The 18,760-nt window shown below is 41.5% G+C and overlaps 1 long non-coding RNA gene across 1 annotated transcript in view; it reads right to left on the reverse strand.

Annotated features, from left to right (window-relative positions):
• LOC139039625 (uncharacterized) overlaps positions 1 to 16,150 on the reverse strand; it is a 28,048-nt gene extending 11,898 nt beyond the window's left edge. Inside the window, exon 1 of the long non-coding RNA XR_011492959.1 lies at positions 16,013 to 16,150. This is a non-coding gene — a long non-coding RNA (uncharacterized lncRNA). The remainder of the gene's footprint in view (positions 1 to 16,012) is intronic.
• Between the last annotated feature and the right edge of the window lie 2,610 nt (positions 16,151 to 18,760).

Genomic DNA, 18,760 nt, shown 5'->3' on the forward strand with positions numbered 1-18,760 from the left:
GCTCAACATTCTCTTTTGCATTCCCTGCCCTCTTCTCAAGTCCTCCCAAATGTTGGGGAGCCCCTCACTCTCCACCCTCAACTGCTGACCACATCCACTTACTACCTGCTGTCTTGTTCCACGACCCCCTCTCCTGTCTGCCTCCGACCCTGCCGTGTCTGCCTCCCAGCTTGCCACACGGCCCACCTCCAGCCAGTTTAATCAGTTGTTCTGCTTTTCCCTGGAGAACATAAGCTGGTATGGCTTTTTGTCTTTCTCTCCTCATGTGAAGAAACACTTTAAGGCTCTGCTAGCCCCGGGAAGGAAAAATCCTTTATTTTCTCCCATCAAGGGACTCTCCACCCTGCCCTCTGGCCTTCCCCTCTCCCTGCCCTCCTCACTGCACTTGTTGGGAGGAGGAGCTTTGCTCTGCCAGCTGCCTCTGCAGGGTACTTGCTACCTAGGTCCATCCAGCCCCACCGTTTCAGCTGCTGCAGCCGTAGGGCGGCTTTCACCTGAGTCAAACCAGTTTATGACAAAGACTGACGCTGACGCTCTCTGAAGAAGTTGGTGGCGCTCTAGGCCCTGTCCTCTGCGGGTCACTTATCTTGAGCTGTTTGATATCTTGGCTTCTGTCCTATTCTTTATTCCTAAGTCTCTATCTTTGGAAGAAGCTTGCTCCATAGTCCTCTGTTCTGTCTTAACGGACTGGAATCCTGCTGTGGATTCCAGTGGAATCACCTAGGGGGTCACCCAGGCTTGACTACTGGCTGCTTTTTTGGGTTTTGGTTTGATTTTTATTTATTTATTTTTGACAAATAAAAATTGTATATATTTAAGGTATACAACATGATAATTGGATATATGTACACATTGTAAAGTGATTTCCACAACCAGATTGATGAATATATCCATCACCTCCCATACTTACCTTTTTTGTGTGTGTGTAGAGGCTACTTGAGAGTTGCTCTTTTAACAGATTTCAAGTGTATAATACATTATTAACTATAGTCACCATGCTGTACATCTAAAATTTATGTATTTAAGTCCTTAGATTGAGCTTTTAAGCACTTTGTAAGACAGGGCTGTAGGTAACTTTCCTATCAGAATTCCAGGTAGCCAAGTTGACCTAATAGTCGTTGTGGTTTATTTCTTTACCTCACATAATCCCAATAACTGTGGTGGAATTTAGAGGTGAAATAGGCAAGTAAAATGAATACTTCTGCTGTGAATGTTTTATGGAAAGAAATTCTAAAGATTTTGTAAGTAAAAGCAAGCTACATACAATGGCAAATATAGGTATTGGGTTTCTTTCTTTCCTTCCAGTTTTATTGAAATATAATTGACATATAGTACAGTATAAATTTAAGTGTATAGCATAATGATTTGACTTACATACATCATGAAATGACTATCAAAGTAAGGTTAGAGACCATTCATCATCTTATATATAAAGTGAAAAGTGAAGTCTCTCAGTCGTGTCCTACTCTGTGACCCCATGGACTGTAGCCTACCAGGCTTATATAGATTCAAAATTAAATAAGTAGAAAAAATATATTTTATGAGAACTCTTAGAATTTAGTCTCTTAGCAACTTTCCTATATAACATATGGCAATGTTAATTATATTTATCATGTTACATGTTGCATCCTTAGTGCTTATATATCTTATAACTGGAAGTTTGTACCTTTCTTGACTGTCTTCTTCAGTCTCCCCTCTCCCAGCCCCCTGCTGCTGATAAGCACAAATCTGACCTCTTTTTCTGAGTTTGTTTATATGCTTGTTTAACACAATGTTTCCATTACACAACATAGTGATTTTCTTCATATGCACTTGAAAATAATCATCACAAGTCTAGTTAGACATGTCATCACAAAAACATTGCTTAGTTATTGACTATATTCCCCACATTGTACATTTCATACCTGTGACTCATGTATTTTTCAACTACGAGTTTGTACCTCTTCCTGTCCCTCATCTATTTCTTTCCTCCTCCCATCCCTTGGGTATTGGCTTTATTCTACACTTGATTCTTAATATTAGTCCGTCAACTTCCATATATCTGAAAATTTGTACCTTTTGATCAATATTGATTAATATCTGCCTTTTCCTCCTATCCTCCAGTCTCTTGCAATTCACTCTCTGTAACTATAAGTTCAACCTATTTTTAAAATTACAGATATAAGTGAGATCATGTGATACTTGTCTTTGCATATCTGGCTTATTTCACTTAGCATAAAGTCCTCCAAGTTCTTCTATGTTGTCACAAATGGCAGAATCTTTTTTTATGGCTGAATATGTATACATGTATACAGATGTGTGTGTGTATATATCATCACATATTCTTTATCCATTCATCTGACAGATGTTTAGATTGTTTCAAATCATGGCTATTGTGAATGATGCTGTGGTATTATAGGAGAGCAGATAGCTCTTCGAGATAGTGGTTTTATTTCCTTTGGATTTAACCCCAGAAGTGGGATTGCCAGATCACATGACTGCCTGCTGCTTTGAGGCTACTTGTTGGCCTTGATTTCTGAGACTTTCGGATTCCTTGCTTCTGGTCTCCTCCCTCTAGTCCCAAGGGCTTCTCCCAGGACGTCCCAAGACCTCCCTGCTCTTTCCTGTCGCGCCTCTCATGCTGACAGCTGGACCTGCGCTTGGATGCTGACAGCCGTGCCTGCTGGGATGAATGGTGTCCGGGCACCTTCTGGGGAATCTGCCCCTCAGTGTATGGCCCAGAGTTTGCTCGGTCCCCCTTGGTTTCCTGCCTGCCCCAGACACATGGCCATTCTCATTTGCGTTGCTCTTTTATTATTGTTGATAGCTCCCAAGTCTGAAGTGCCTACTTTGTGTCAGGGAGTTCCCTCATATCGTCCTATTTATCCTTCACTAACATCCTAAGTTGTGTCTATGATAAACATCTGGCAGAGAAGGAAACTAAGGCTCAGAGAGGTTCAGTAACTTCCCCAGTGTATGTTCCTAAGTAATGGCAGAGCTAGCATTCTAGCTAAAAGAGGGGGGAAGAAAGAAATACCCAGGAAAGTTAAAAAAATATATAGGTTTTTGGATCTCGCCAAAAAAGTTCTAATATTTGTAGGTTTGGTGTGGGGACTAGAGAATATATATTTTGAACAATTGTATAGATTTTGAATCAGATGAATCACCTAGTCCAAGGACTGTCCTTTGGGAACATTCTTTACTGTTCCCAAAGGACAGTATATTATTACTGGTACACTGCAGGGTAGCATACTTTACTGAGACAAAGTTAACTATAGCCTTGGTGGGTCTGATTTCTCTTGTTACACAGTGTAACTCAATTAAGAATGCCTAGTTGTGTGTGTCACATGTTAGACCTGTTTTGATTCTCTTTCATGCCAAGAGGCTTGCCTACGCAGTTAATCTCTTGGAAAGCAGCAGGCTCTGAAGCCAGACTCTCAAAATTTGGGGCCCTATTGAGAAAACCTGTCCTGTGAAACAGTAGCTGGAAAGGATCAACAGGAAATGAAGGAGACTTAAGAGATGGTTTATTAAAATGCTGCCAATGATTCTAAGATGTTATCGGAAAAATCCAGAAATGTAGCACATTGAGAAAGTGTGAACTACTCAGCTGCATTTCAATTTGACTAATTGTTAGGCTTCAAGAATAGAAGGGTGTGCTATGTAGAAGGGCTAGGAAAAAGCAAACTAAGGAAGAAGTCTTTCCAGCTGAATTCAGATAAGAGTGTGTTTGATTTCAGGTCAGCCAGCCTTCGTTCTTGGTATAGAAAGCTTCCTTGGAGGAGAGGAGCAGTTTCTATAAGACTGTTTCCAGTAGGAACTAGTTCTTGACAAAGACCAGCTGCTCCTGATGGAAAATGGAGTTTGCTAAGCGGGAGTTTCCTTGTGAACCTACTGGATGGCTAACCATCCGAGAAAGGGACACCCCCACAGATGCGTGGACTCATTCCTCACATGAGGCCACCTTACCAGTTCATTTGTGTGTTGTTGGAGCAGTTACTCTTCATGGGTTTAGATAGCCTGAGCCCACTGCCTCTGGCAGGATCCACGCTGGCTCAGCTGATTGAAGCTGAGTTCCTGAAGGCTGAGCTCTGAAACCACAGTGGATCTATCAAGGACTTATGCCTGTGAGATGCAATCTGGAACTCCCAGCCAGGCTTTTGAAGCTGGAAAGAATCATTTGTCTGGGCTTTAGGGGGCTCAGGAATGCTCAAGGGGTCTCTGGGCATCTATTCCCAAGTAACCCTATTCTTTAGATACTAAGGATTGCAGACTTAATTTTTCTCCTAAAAAGTAAATATTCTACCTCCCTCCTCCCCCGCCAAAAGCTGCTTTTCAGACTAAAACCACATTTAAAACGTGGTAAAAAAAAAAGTGGATAACTTTGTGTGTCCTAGATAGGTAGGTAATTTGAATTACACCATGGAGAGATTGAGGCAAAGGGGATGTGGTGAACAGGTGCCCTGTGAATTGATGGCAAAGTGGGATTCAAATGCCCACATCTCTAACTTCTTATCTTGTGTTCAGCCAAAGTAAATCTCAATTATTCCAATCGGCAATGTGGCTCTATCTACATTTTGTTCCTTTATACACTGTCTTTTTATTGCCTTGGTTCTGATTGGCTCATGAATTCCTTTGTGTCAGAGATGCTCAGAGATCATTTTGCATATGGTAGACCAGAGTTTGTGAAACATGCTTGCTATGATCATAAAGAGGTAAAGAGAAAGAGATCTCACCTGGTCAAAGCTCTAAGTCAAAGAGTAAACCATTTTCTCCCCCTCCTCTCATAAAAAAAAAAAATGAAAAAGATGTCCATGGGCTTTGTTGAGGTTGGTGCCCTGCAGAATGATACAAAGTACGGAAGGTACTTTGTGTCAGCAGCAAAACCCAGCAGTGGTCAAACGGAGCTGTTGGTAAAGCTTATGGGGAAGATTGTGGTGAGTGCGTGAAAGATGGTGAGATTGGAACCTAGGCTGCAGACTGAAAGGACATCTTCTGAATGAGAATTGAGGACACAAATTAAGCAAACACACAAAACAAACACAAGCCCCAAACCCCTGTAGTTCATTAATCAAATTCTTTAACAGATATGTATAAAATACTCATAATAATATAACAACTATTTTACAGTACTTTTTTATCTTTAGAAGTTATGCAGCTTTTATCCAAGGATTGGATAAGCCTTTAATTTTCCTTTCTACAAGGGTGCTTGCCCTGCTTCTGAGGGGCAAACACTCCTGGGAGCAGACTTCCCTTCACACCTGCTTTTTGTCTCCATTGCTACACGCCTGCCCATGTGCTTGCCAAAATGGCTCTAAGGGCAGAACCCACAAAGCCAAAGTGAGCTTTCACCCCACTCCCCTTGAGTGGCCACCTTGTGCAGTTATACATAGCCAGTGGATGACGTTTCCAGCTTAGAATATAAATAGAAAAAATATACCAAACACAGGCTCTTCATCTTTGAATTTATCCCCAAACCTAGGATTCTCTGGCCAAAACAGATAATATTTACTGGAAAAGCAGTGAATTCTGGTATGTCAGGGATTGCTTTGAAGTTTTTCCTGCTAAGAGGAGAACATCCTTTTATATATCACTTTGGCTTCTACTGGCTACGTGCAGGTTTTGAAAACAAGCTTACAAAAGGCTTTTGCTGTTAAGAAGTTACGTGCTCCGTGAAGTTGAAAGGTTGCTGGCTGGCCTGAAAACATTTTGTCTGTGCAGACTATGAGGGGAGACAGAAGAGGTGGTCAGGGAGATATAAACACAGCTGGTTTCAATATTAGAAGCAGAGATAGGCATTCGGCTCTTTCTTGTGGTACCTGCTTTGGGAATCAGATGGAGCCCACGGAGGATGATCCATAAGCGTGGGGACATGTGTGGGGCTGGCATGCAGGCTGGGAAGGGGGGCTGGGGCTCTTCTTCCCTTCGTCACGGTGCTGTGGTCACATCATCTTCCCCCCCAGCTCCTCATGTCAGCACTCTTGGTTTTCACTAATTGTGAAAGTTCCTCTTTTTGCAGAAGGATCTACGTCGTCCTTGCCTCATAAAAATCATCCCGAATTTAAGCTGCAACTATAAAAACCCCCCGGCAAACAAGAAGCAGTCTTTCTGATCTAAGTTATGGGAAAGTGGACTTTTATTTTCTATTTAAGGAAATGTGAGTCTTTGTAATGTGTTAGTAATTTCTAATAAAAAATGTTTGATATGGGCTAGATTTCATAAAAGAAGGCAGTCCTTAAAATGCCCATCCATTTCTGCTCAGAAGCATCACTTTCAGTTTTTATGAAAAGTAAAAACAAGTTTGGAATTGTAAGTGAAGTAACTTGTCAGTCTTAATGCAGTGATTTCCACATAAAGTTTAAGAAAAAGGGAAACATAAATATATGTGTATGTGTATATATATGTGTGTGTGTGTGTGTGTATATATATATATATTTACCTAGAAGAGGTTTACCAAGTTTCCTAGACAGTGAAAATTTGGCATTTATACTCAAATACAGTACACCTGAGCAGAAATCTACCAAGTCCTTGAGTGGACAGCCTCTTCATCTTTGGTGTTGCTTTGGCATTCCCATTTTTACCATACTTTTCTACTAGACTCTTCTCTAGTTAAAAAATATATTCTGGGTGCCTCTATGCTGAGGCTCTGCCCAATTTTGGAAGAGATGAGGCTCTGAGATATTTACTCAGTACAGACCTCTCTTCTACATTTCAAACTTGAACGAGCCACAGGAACCTCAGGCTCAAAATATCCCAATCTCGACTCATCCTACACACCCCGCTCAAAACTTCTCCCCTGTTGTTCCTCTTCCAGCACCCGAGACCTTGGGAATCTCTCTAGATGCAGTTCCTCCTCCTCATTCCTTAAGTCCCGTCATGATTCAACCTTGTAAACTTGACTCCAGCCTCTCTTGTTTTCTCCATCTCTATGGCCGCTGCCCTAGCACCAGCTCCTGCTGCTTTACCCTGAGCTTGGGCCATAACCTTCATTTCCCTCAGTCTGGCCTTGCTCTGATCTGTTCTCTCCTCCTCAGCCAGAGTGATTTTAGTAAAGCACGTTGCAGATTCAGTGACTCTGTTGCCCACCACCCCCCCCAGCTTTCTGTGGCTCCCCAAGACTGTGGGATAGAGTCAAGTTTCTTTAGCCTGAGGTTCGAGTCCCCATGGCCTGGCTTCCTGCATCTAGCCTCAGCACAGTTAGCCATCCTGAAGGCCCTGGTGTTGCCCAAGTGCTCCGTACTGTTGTACATGCCAGCACTTTCCACGGATTGTTCCCTCTGCTTAGAATTTTATTTTCTCATTTTGCCTTGGTGGATTTCTTTTTTATTCTTTAAGGTCTGGCTCGTATCACCAAAGCCTAGACACCTCCCCTTCCCCTTCCTCCCACCCCAAACACTCTGCTCCCGCCCAGGTCAAGGTAATCTTTCTCCTTTATGCAAATTCTGCACTTTATGTTCTCTTCACATCGCGTTAGGATGAGCTTTTATACTGTTCATTTTTGAACATGCTTCCTTATGTATTTCTTGTACCAGATTCTCAGCGGCTTGAGGCTGAGGGCTTTGTCCAATTCACATTTCCAACCCCAAAACTCAGCCCGGTGCCAGTTCCACAGTAGCTGAGTAGTCAGGGTGTTCACTGAGTGAACAAAGCACTGACTGCTCTGGCTTCCTGGGTACCAACAATGAGCTCAAAGCACCCCCGCCATCATGTTCTCCCTAACCCAAATGTGGGGTGTATGCGGGAATGGACCCTGCCTTTCTCACTCTTTACCACTCAATGCCCTTAGTACCGACCTGCCCTTCAGAGTTTCCCATGTGTTCCCTTGCATTTGTATAAAAGCCCAAGATGAAATGGAGGGGAAGGGAGGACAGGAGGAGGTGAACAGGCTTGTCACTTGCCCACTTCCTTGCTTTTTGAGCCACTCAGGTAGCCCCCGAGTATCTGGGAGTTTTGCTGTATATGCGTGCTTCGTTGCTCAGTTATATCTGATTCTTTGCAACTCCATGGACAGGGTTTTGCTCTAAGAGCCCCTAAAGTGAAAGTCATTGGTTCTTGTTACCTCCTTTGCTCGTCTCAGAGAGACTGTGTTTTGTAGAGGGACCCATAAGGTGTACTTTCCCCCAGTTTGTAGCAGGAACACTCACTTTGAGGGACTGGTATACAAAAATTCATGTTAATGTGATGGAGAAATTACAAGTGATTGCTCATGCCACAGGAGAAGAGTTTTCAATGATTCTCTGCCTTCTTCTCTGTGTATTGAACTCTCTTAGGTGTTGAAACTGTGATGCCCTTATAAAGACTGATTTGCCTGCAACTGTTTAGCAGACCATAAACAGCTACTGTTGTATTGTGGAGTTGTTTGCTCTAAGTAGGATTTTTCATTTTATAGGAGTTGAGTTTTACTGGTTCAAATGGAAAAACCTATTCCTTAGGGAGTTTATTTGTGACAACATTTATTTGTAATAGAGAATAGGAATTTCAAGGACTTTTTTTTTTCATATGATGGTGACCCACCAAAAGGTCTGCTCTCAGAAAGGTTTATGCGTGGGTTTTTTCAATCTCGTTACCCACTTCTCAGATTAGCTTGGAGCCAGTGGCTGGTGACTCAAGACTATTTACCTGGCACATTCAGGTTACTGGTTGCTAGTTGACCTGAATGTGAGAATGTGGCTGAGTTAGTTCCATCAGTGTGTGTGTGTGTGTGTGTGTGTGTGTGTGTGTGTGTGTGTGTATGTGTGGCCAGGAGGGGCTGACATTGATGGAGGTGAGTGACCCATACGGCAACCAGACTGAAGCCTCAAGGCCTACCACCATCAGGCTTAACCAAGGGAACCGACCACAGGCTCTGCATGGTTGGGGTAAAGGCTGGGACGACACTGGGGAGGCTGATCAGTTTCCTCTGAGAACGTGAACTCAGTCCTTTTGTAAGCTTTTTGAATACTGTGATTGAAATTTTGGACAGCTTGCAGTGGAAGTCACATTTGACCACCTCTAGACTCGAGGCTGTTATTTTTGTGAAAGTCTATTTTAACCAGAGGAAATCCTGTTTCCCCAGCAGCACTGGCAACAGCCCTGAGATGCACGGTCGTCTCAGGAGTGCTGTGAGGATACAGGCTCTCTTTAATCTCAGAATAAAAATATTTGATGTTTACAAGGTGTATTAGTGTAATTGGAATGTGTCTGCCTGTCTGCCGGCCTTCCTTCCACAGGGGGACCTCGTAATTAAAGAGCATCATGTTCATGTGGCGGCCTGTTTAGCCTTTCATAGCTTCTCCTGAGCAGTTATGGGCAAGACCGTTACCCTGGGCTTTTAGAGGGCTCATCCCCATAGAGACAGCTGCGGCCAGAACAAAGGGGAGGCTGCACCCCACTTGACATTCTCCTGAGTGCTGTGGGGCAGAGTGAGAACTGAGGGTGGCTCTGTGTAGAAGGGATGCCTGGAATCCCAGAGAAACTGCCAGGGTGTGCTGCAGATGTGTACCTTTATAAAAATATAGGCAAGCCAAAGAGTGATTTCCCTCCTCTTCAAGTAAGAGGCCAGGAAGAGAAATACCCACTAGATCTCTTTATGTGTATCTATTTCTTAAAAATTGATGTATACTTGATTTACAATATTATGTTAGTTTCAGGTGTACAACAGAGTGATTCACTATTTTTTTTGGTTGTATCCCACTTTAAGTTTTTACAAAATGAGGCCAAATTTCTCTGTGCGACATAATACATCCTTGTGGCTTATCTATTTTATTCATAGTAGGTTTTTTCTCTTAACACTATACCTTGTCTTGCTCCCACCTCCTTCCCTCTCTCCACTGGTAACTGTTCATTTGTTTTCCATATCTCTGAATCTGTTTCTGTTATCTATATTCATTTGTTTTATTTTTTAGATTTCAAGTATATGTGATAACAAAGAGTATTTGTCTTTCTCTGTCTAACTTCTTTTCACTAAGCATACATTTTTGGGGGAAATTTTGTGTATCTGCTCTGATGTTAGCTATTAAGACTGCATTCCTGATTCCTGAAGTCCTCACTTGGCAAAGCCTCTGCCAGTCATTTGAGCTTTAAGAACTCAACATTTGCTATGGTTGATTCTATACTTATTTCCATTCTTTCCTGTAACCCTAGAACCTCCAACAGTGCCTGGGAAATAGTAGGTGCTCAGCAAAGATGTTTTAGGTGAAAGAATGACTCTCCCTGCAGGGTTCTTCTCTCCCCAACCAGTCTGGAAGTCCCCAGCAGGGTGTCTACCATGTGCTCAAGTCCATGTGTCAACCACAGTCCCCTTGTGACCTCTGGCTGTCCCGAGTCCCCTGCCCTGCCTTCCTGGCGGCTGCAGCAGCTGCCCCCGAATGTCTGCGCTGCATCAGCATGCTGGCTTCCCTCCGCGGGCCATAGTGTCTCCTCAACTCTCCCACCTCTGCCCCTGCTGTCCTTGTGGGAGCCCAAACCATCCTGGGAGCAGGGCAGAGAAATGTCTTCAAGCCCTTTTCTCTCCCACTCAAGATTTAAAGGATCTCTGCCACAGACATCTCTCTTTCTTGAACCTGAAACTAAAAATGTCCTTATTTCAGTGTTTTTCAGCCCTGGTTGACTATGTCTTCCTGGAGGCCTCCCCCAGGTGCTCTGATTTGGGGAGTCTAACAAGGAATATGGGCATTTGTATTTTTCTGAGGCTCGAAGAGGATTCAGAGGCCCACACACATTGTGAAGGACACTGCCTTAGGTTATCCACTCATACCAGGGTATATACCCAGAGGAATCATCAACATCGGGCTCAGGGATGACACTCAGCTAGAAAGGGGCCTCTTTAGGGAGGCAAGGAGAATGTCTCAATTCATTTGAACAGAGCTGTATTTGAATAAAGGTGTAATTAATTCTTTCTTATTTGTCATGCTAACATAAGGGTAGAAATTGTAGTGGAAGTTCTGAGTCCCCATCACTGGAAGCATCCAGGAGGGGCTGAATGATCGTGCAGATGGGATGCTGCATAAGGATGTCTGCCTATGTTTAGTCAGACTCTAAGATGTTGTGATTGAATTCATTGATAAATCACACATTTACTGAATCCCTACTGTGTATTTTTCTGATTTTAGAGAATCATCCCACAGGCATCCTGCCCCGAGAGAGTAGAGTCTGGAAGGGTGGCCTTGTGCTTCGTTCTCCAATAGTGTGTTCATTCTCTTTGCCAGATGGTGGTTAACTCTATTGAATACTTACTCAGTACCAGGCACTGTGCCAAGCTCTGGGGCTGTGATGGTGAAGAAAACAAAGGCCCTGCCCTGATACAGATTATGTTCTAATGGAGGATATGTACAGTGAACATGCAAACACAGCACCTCCCTGACAACAGTGATTAGGAAGTATAGAGAAGGTCAACATCTGGTGAGAGTTCTAGATAAGCTCTCCTGAGCATTCAGTCCTTTCTGACTAAAGTAGTAAGATTCAAATGATGAATAAAAACACTTAGCTTATCTAATGGTGTTTTATTTTTTAGAACAGTTTTAGGCTCACAGCAAAATTAGCTGGAGGTAGAGATTTCCCCTAAGTCCCCACACATGCATAGCCTATCTTATTATCACATCCCCCTCTAATGGCATTTTTTATGCATGAAAAAAGCAAGCTAGAGTGACTAAGATAACCAGATTGGCTGGTGTCCCTGTTGCGTGGGGGCACCAAACATGGTTCTATGTGGAAGTGAGTCCACTGGGGAGATGGGGGTGGAGGCTCTGTCTTCATTTTGTATGTGTCACTTCAGCACTGAGAACAGATCTTTACATGGCTTATGGGACTGAAATGAATTGAAACAACCGGTCAGCTGATCTGTACCCTATGCTTCAGAAAAGGCTCCGAGGAGCAAGCTACTTGACAATTAGACAGCATTTTCTACTTGAAACTTGCCTTTAACAACCACAAATCTGGAAGTGTGTCAAAGCAACCATTTTGTGATTCATTTGGGTAACACTGTCTTTCCTGGAACGAAAGGATTCCTTTCTTCATGTAGAAATTGAAAAAGAAGAACACTCTTATTTTGAACTTCTGGTTGACAGACTTTTGTAAATGAGAACAGTTCCAAGTTGCAGAGATGGTTTCCCACCCTGTTGTTTATAAGGGGGTAGAGTACAAGAAAAAAACAATCTTAAGGATGGACCAAATACAACATTTTTTGAGGGACAACCCACTCCTGCCTCCAGATATCCACTAACCTCTGTGCACCCTTCTTAGAATGCACTTGGGACTCTAACTTTCATTGCTTTTTATTGGTCAACTGATGTTTAAAGCTTTATTCAGTTATTTTGTACTACATATCTGGTTGGTAGCAAATGTTTTCTGAATTAACAAAAAGCAGAATATCTACCTGTCCTTCTTAGTAGACTGTGAATGTTTGGGAGCAAGAGTTTCTCTCTCTAGTTTTTTTTAGATACTCACTATTCCCTACCATGTAGTGCAAAGTCCAACATGTGACATTTTTATTTCTTAATAAATACTAATTTATTATTTGAGCAACTGGCTTTTTGTAGATACCAGAATGTCTAGTACTAATTTTCTGATTAGTCATAAAACTCTATGAGAACTTAGATTCATAGATGATATTTTGCATAAGTAAAATGTTGAAGAAACAAAGGAAAAAATCCCCAATATGAAAAGTTATGGCTCCTTGTGATTCTATTTTTATTTATGCTATTTTTTCCTTTACCTTCTTTTCCCGCTAAGGAGGTATGATTATCATTTTTTATTACAATGGAGTTTAGGACATTGCCAAGGCATGAATGTCAACTTTCAGTTTAAGGACATACTTTGAAACACATTCAGTTCTTTTAAGATTTACTTGCTGCCTTCCCTTGAAATAGAGTTCTGGACTTTCTGACACTTCCCTTTAGAAGTGAGGTTTTTTTGAATAATTGAGGCCTTAAGAAAAGTTACAACATCACTGTCTTCAATCCATCCACAAGACTGTCTTTGCACGCAAACACACCATTGACGTCAGCAGAACTTGGGTGAAGTTCTTTTTTTTTAATCACTGGGAACTGGGGAGTATAGGTTGTGGGGTGAGATGCATGGTACTTGTCTATGCACTCAGGATGAGTTGACTGTGAAGAAATATGGAATGTTATGGTTGTCTAATAATATTGAGTCTTGTGTTGTCTTCCCATAGGAAAAGAAAAAGTATACCCAGAATGATATTTATGCCAGGAACTTTAATACTTCTTCCATCATATTTGATAGATTGATGGCTGTTTTATGGTTTTGGAGGACTGGCCGATGTGAAAGGATTTGGCATTTGATTTTGGAAATGTGTAACTCTGAGTTGAACTTACTAGACTCTGAATCTGCACAACAAATACAGATCATTTGCCTTCTCCTTAGAGCCAATGCTTCAACATAGAAGCTGGTGTGTTCATATATGCATCTTAAATTCATCCTGACTACTTTCAGAAAAATGTATGAGCCCAAACATTTGTGAGATGCAAAATCACTTATCATTTTCATCCCACATTCCCCAATCTTCACTTTTACCATTCATGACTTTAATTTACTTCCAAAACTTCCTATCTTACTACATATGAGCAAATAATTACTTTTCTTTAGTCAGTATATCTATTTGATTAGCAAATAGAATTATTTGCGGTAGAATTGTCATTATTTGATTAGCAAACTTTTCTTGTGTGCCTATATGTTTAGCTCTATGTGTTAAGCTCTGTACAGATATAGCAAATTTTTAAAAAATATAAGGTATAAATGCAAAGCATTTATGAGAACAAATACACTTTAAGGTAGTGTAAAATCTTAACTGCGGTTTGTAGAAGACAGGGGTAGTAGTTAGCTTTAGGAGTAGAAGAGAGCTTGCTGGAAGAAATGGGACTTTTAATGGATTTTGAAGAGTTAGTTCAGATGATGGGAAACTTTAAAATTAATTTTGGGCTTTTTGGGGTCGACCATGGAGTCATGTGTAGACAGAGTTTCAAGTTGAGCTGTGTCTTCTTAGAGGTCACCATGTGCTTGTGAATTCTTATTAGACTGTGTTCCTTTTATTTATAGCTTCCATTTGATTGTGCTCGTAAGGTTGTTACTAATACTGGTAAGATTTGTGGGCACAGAAACACTTTGAAAAAACCTTTCTTAAATTGTTTTAGTTCTTTAGCTGATTTGAAGGGGAAACTGAGCCAAAAAAATAGTTAACCAAATACTGTGAAACCCCTAAATTTCTTAACCTTAGGCCAGGTGTTCATTGTGAATCTTATTAATTCTAATAATTTTCAGCTTCATTTAAATTAAGTGATGTGAACACTTTTCATATCCTTGCTCATTCAATGCAAGTGGAGTTTTTACCTAGCTGACCAATCCACAGATGTGTTTTTATTAGGTAATTATTATGTGCCCAGAATTTTCTTGTATCTATAATTTAATATATAATTTATAAATATAAAATATATTTTTTATATCTAACTTCATGTCTTTTAGAGACTAGCATTTTATCAGCAAAAATCACAAGGTTGAATGTGTGAAAGTGTGGGTTAGGATGCTATTTGTATGGGAGTGCTAGTGTTAAAAGTCCAGGAAAGAAGAAAAAGAAAGGAGTAAAATAACACCTCGGGGAATCAGAGATTTTGACAACCAGAGAGAAGGGAAAGCCTTTTAGGTGACTGGACAAATAAAGGGAAAGCCCTGAGGAAGAAGAGTAGGATATTAAAGTAGTGAAGCGCTTGGAACTGATAAAGTGGTTTCCAAACAGTTCTTACTTTCCTTGCTGTTTGTGCAATAAGGAGAGTCCTAAAATAGTTTTATTTAACATTGCTTGGTAAACAAAGTTTCTCTCCTTCTCTGTTTCTCACCCATCCCCCCAAATAAATATAAATCTATATAAAGTTCTCATGAATTCCCTTGATTATCTCTATAGTTGATAAAAAGGAAGGCATACCTGTGATGTAATTGGTAGAAAACTTTTCTGATAGTTACATTCTTAATTTTTAAGGATTCAGTCTGTGAGGTTTTATGGATAAATCAGATTTAAGATTATTATTTTAGACAATCTTAATAAATATTCTAAACACGTGAATGCCAAGGTTAAAATTTCCATAAAATTTTCAAGAAAAGTCATAGCGATTGAGACTTTTTTCCCTTCAATAGGCTGTTTGGAAGTAAAAGTAAAAAAACTAAGTATGAGAAATGCAGAAGTTATAAAGGGAACTTGAGAATTTTATTTTTAGATTATTACCAGACACACTTTTCTTGGCTGGCTCAGGACTCATTGAAATAGGGCTCATCCAGAGAAACTGTGATGAAATCTAAATGATTTTTTAAAAAAGAGTACCTATAAAATATTTGCAGATTTATTATCATGGATAAAAGGCAACCATTTCTCTTAAAACTGTATAAGAGAACCTTACTTCTTGATGTGCATGTAAATCACCTGGAGTCAGAATGTGGATTCAGACAAGGCAGTCTGCAATGGGACCTGGATTCTGCACTTTAAAAAGCTCCCAGGTGCTGCTGCTATCAGAACAGGAGCCTTACTTTGAATGGGGAGGGCCCAGAGAACCCGCCTTACCAGTACATTGGTATCTATTTTATTGTTTTCACTTTAAAAATAAATGCAGTGTCAGGATGGGGAGGAGCTTTTATATCCTAAGCGTGGTCCAGTGGTGTTGACCATTAGATTACTAGATGATAGAGAGCTCCTGCATGGGGCATGGGTTGGGGGGGAAGGGATCGTGCCATTCCTGTTCTTGACTGTGTCCTAGTGGTTGAACAACAGCATATCCTGATGGCAAGCATGGACTAGATGGCCAGTAAATTTGGTGAGTAAAGGAATAAATTTAGTGTTGGCCTGGGAGTGCCATTAAGGTGGATGCTTTTCCTTGTTAACACAAGCAGAACCTGACAGATCATAAAAGTTTTCCAACCTAATAATAAAGGTGACCTCAGCCTTATAAGTATCATAAGAAAAGCAGCTCAAACCTAGGTATTATATATCATAAGCCACAGAACCTAGAAGAATGCAGAAACCCAGAGAAAACAGAATCAAGTTAAATCCTACCTTCCCCCAAAACTTTAAGATGAATTCTTGCCCTGCATTGAGGTCTCCCAAGCACCTTCTCCTCTCATTCTCTGTGCCGTCCTGAACTCTGGCTTCCATTCCCTGTGCGGACTCTAGCTTCTGATGCATTTTAGGGCCCATCAGTCACCCCTGTGTGAAGACCTTTCCTCCTGCTCGCCTTGCCTAAGTCTTCTGAGTTTCCCCAGGGGCATTTCTGACAAAGATAGGTTTGTTTTGTCATTTATGAAAGCAGGATGCAGCGCTTTCTTCCTGACTGCTCTTAGTATTACTGTACCTTAGACTTTCCTTAGCATTTGAAATATTATCTACCAAGTGACTTACTATGCTTTATTACCGAGTGCTTTAATTTTACTGGAGTACTTAGGAGCACTCCACCTGGAGAATCACTTCTACTGAATGTTTTCTGTTCTTTCCCCCGCTCTCATTAGCTTACAACAAAAAAGTACTACCTGTCACCAGTGAGTCTGTAACTAGTAACAAAGAGAACACTGGCATTACTGGGCAGTACTGGATGTTAAGGAGGTCATGAAGTTAATTCAAAATATACTTATGTTAGTTTTTACAATCATTATTGAAGTGGAAACTCGAAATAAAAAAATTCCTGTTGAGAACTTGGGAGACCTCTAAGAATGCTTCTTCAGACCTGTAGGGAGTTTTACTGCCCAAACTGGAGAACTTGTCCAGACCTCAAGCACCACTTCGAGAGAAATGGAAACTTCTGTCTTCACTTGGTCCAGCCCATTTTACCAGAAGAAAACAGTAGGCATCAAGGGAAGGCTTACAAAGAATGATGTTTGTCTGTTTGTGATTTGCCTTGGTATACCTCGTTTATGAGCCTATTGTAGGGGTTGGCTGGTTCAGGGTTTGTTAAGCATCTCTAGTCCTACTCATAGTTCAGTTTGCAAACAACCATTAGTGTAAGAGCTGCAGCTTTTCATAGAAGGCAGGGGAGTTCTGCTAGCTGCTTGAGAGCATCTCCAAGTGTTTCTGCCCAGTTTGCTAACAGCAAACAGGAAGCAGTTTGAGTTATACCTGAGATATTTCTGAGCCAACTTACCAATCTACAGGATCTCAGCAGTGGGATCCTCTCCTTATATCTGGCCAGTCAGTTCTCAGCAAATCAATTCATTCTATCAAATCTAATTCTTGGCTTCTACCCTGAATTCACTCTCACTTGTGGTGCCCACTTGGTGACATCCCATTGACACTAATCATTCTCTTCTATTCAGTTCTCCCTTTGCTTCCTTGCCAGGAGATTCTGTTCTGCGGATTGACCAACATCTAATTTGCCTCTCAGAGAAAGCAATGCAACCCACTCCAGTACTCTTGCCTGGAAAATCCCATGGACGAAGGAGCCTGGTGGACTGCCGTCTATGGGGTCACACAGAGTCAGACATGACTCAAGCGACTTAGCAGCAGCGGCAATTTGCCTTTCCCTAGGTCTCTCCCTAGACTGTAATCAGTTGGTGCCTCTGGTTAACTGTCGTTCAAGTCCTCTTTCCTCTTAGATGAAATGAACTAGGAAACTCGTAGATCCCCCCACTACAAGAAACTGAAGTGCTGAGCTTCCTCTTAATTGTGGTCAAGCCCCCTGATGGTATTATCTTATGTTAGTCACTCAATCATGTCCGACTCTTTGTGACCCCATGGACTGTTACCCACCAGGCTCCACTGTCCATGGGATTCTCCAGGCAAGAATAGTGGAGTGGGTTCCCATTCCCTTCTCCAGGGGATCTTCCCAACTAGCAGCACTGTAATTGTAATTAACAGAATTTGAAGTTTTGAAAAACAAATGAATGTTTCTTTCCTGACTTGGAAGCATCCTCAATCATATATTTTTGTTGTTTAGTTGCTATCGTGTCTGATGCTTTTGCGACCGCATGGACCGTAGCCTGCCAGGATCCTCTGTTCATGGGATTTCTCAGGCAAGAATACTGGAGTTGATTGCCATTTCCTTCTCCAGGGAATCTTCCCTACCCAGGGATTGAACCCACGTCTCCTGCATGGGCAGGTGAATTCTTTACCACTGAGCCACAAGAGAAGCCCCAATCATTTATTGCAAAGTATAGTACTCTTTTCTGGAACAGTCATCTGGAAACCTAGGAGTCATCTCTAGTTTCTTATTTCCCTCTCATCTTGATTTTCATCTTTTTATTTTCTCCATTCCTGATGCTTCTAATTTGGCTTATGATGTCATCACCATGATCTTCTTCAAATCACTACCCACCCCTATACTCAGTCTGACCTCTCAAAAGTGGTTTTTCTAAACACAAATCTGATCACTCTCTGACTTTAAATTCTTCAGTGACTCCCTATGGTCCACAGGATGAATTCCAAACTGCTCAGCTTGGCTTAAAAATTCTCATGGTCTGGATTCTGTTTACTTCTCAATAGCAAGTCTTGCCATGTCCACACACACTCTGTGCTCCAGTCAGTATTGAATTGCTTTCAGTTCTCTTCATGTAGGATGCCCTTTCCCACAGCTAGTCCTTGGCATGTGCTGACCCCTGTGCCTGGGAGGAGTGTTCCTTCCAGACTCCTATTCCTCCTTCGGGAACCCAGTTTAGACATCACTTCCTCAGTTAAGCCCAGGCTACCACTATGTCTTTCATAGTCCTTAGCATTCTGATCGAATTTATGTATTGTCTTCCTCAGGGGCTTCCAAGGTGGCTCAGTGGTAAAGAATTCTGCCTGTCAATTCAGGAACTGCCAGAGATGCGGTTTTGA

The sequence above is a fragment of the Odocoileus virginianus genome, chromosome 19 (assembly GCF_023699985.2).
Source record: "Odocoileus virginianus isolate 20LAN1187 ecotype Illinois chromosome 19, Ovbor_1.2, whole genome shotgun sequence".
Classification (NCBI taxonomy): domain Eukaryota; kingdom Metazoa; phylum Chordata; class Mammalia; order Artiodactyla; family Cervidae; genus Odocoileus; species Odocoileus virginianus.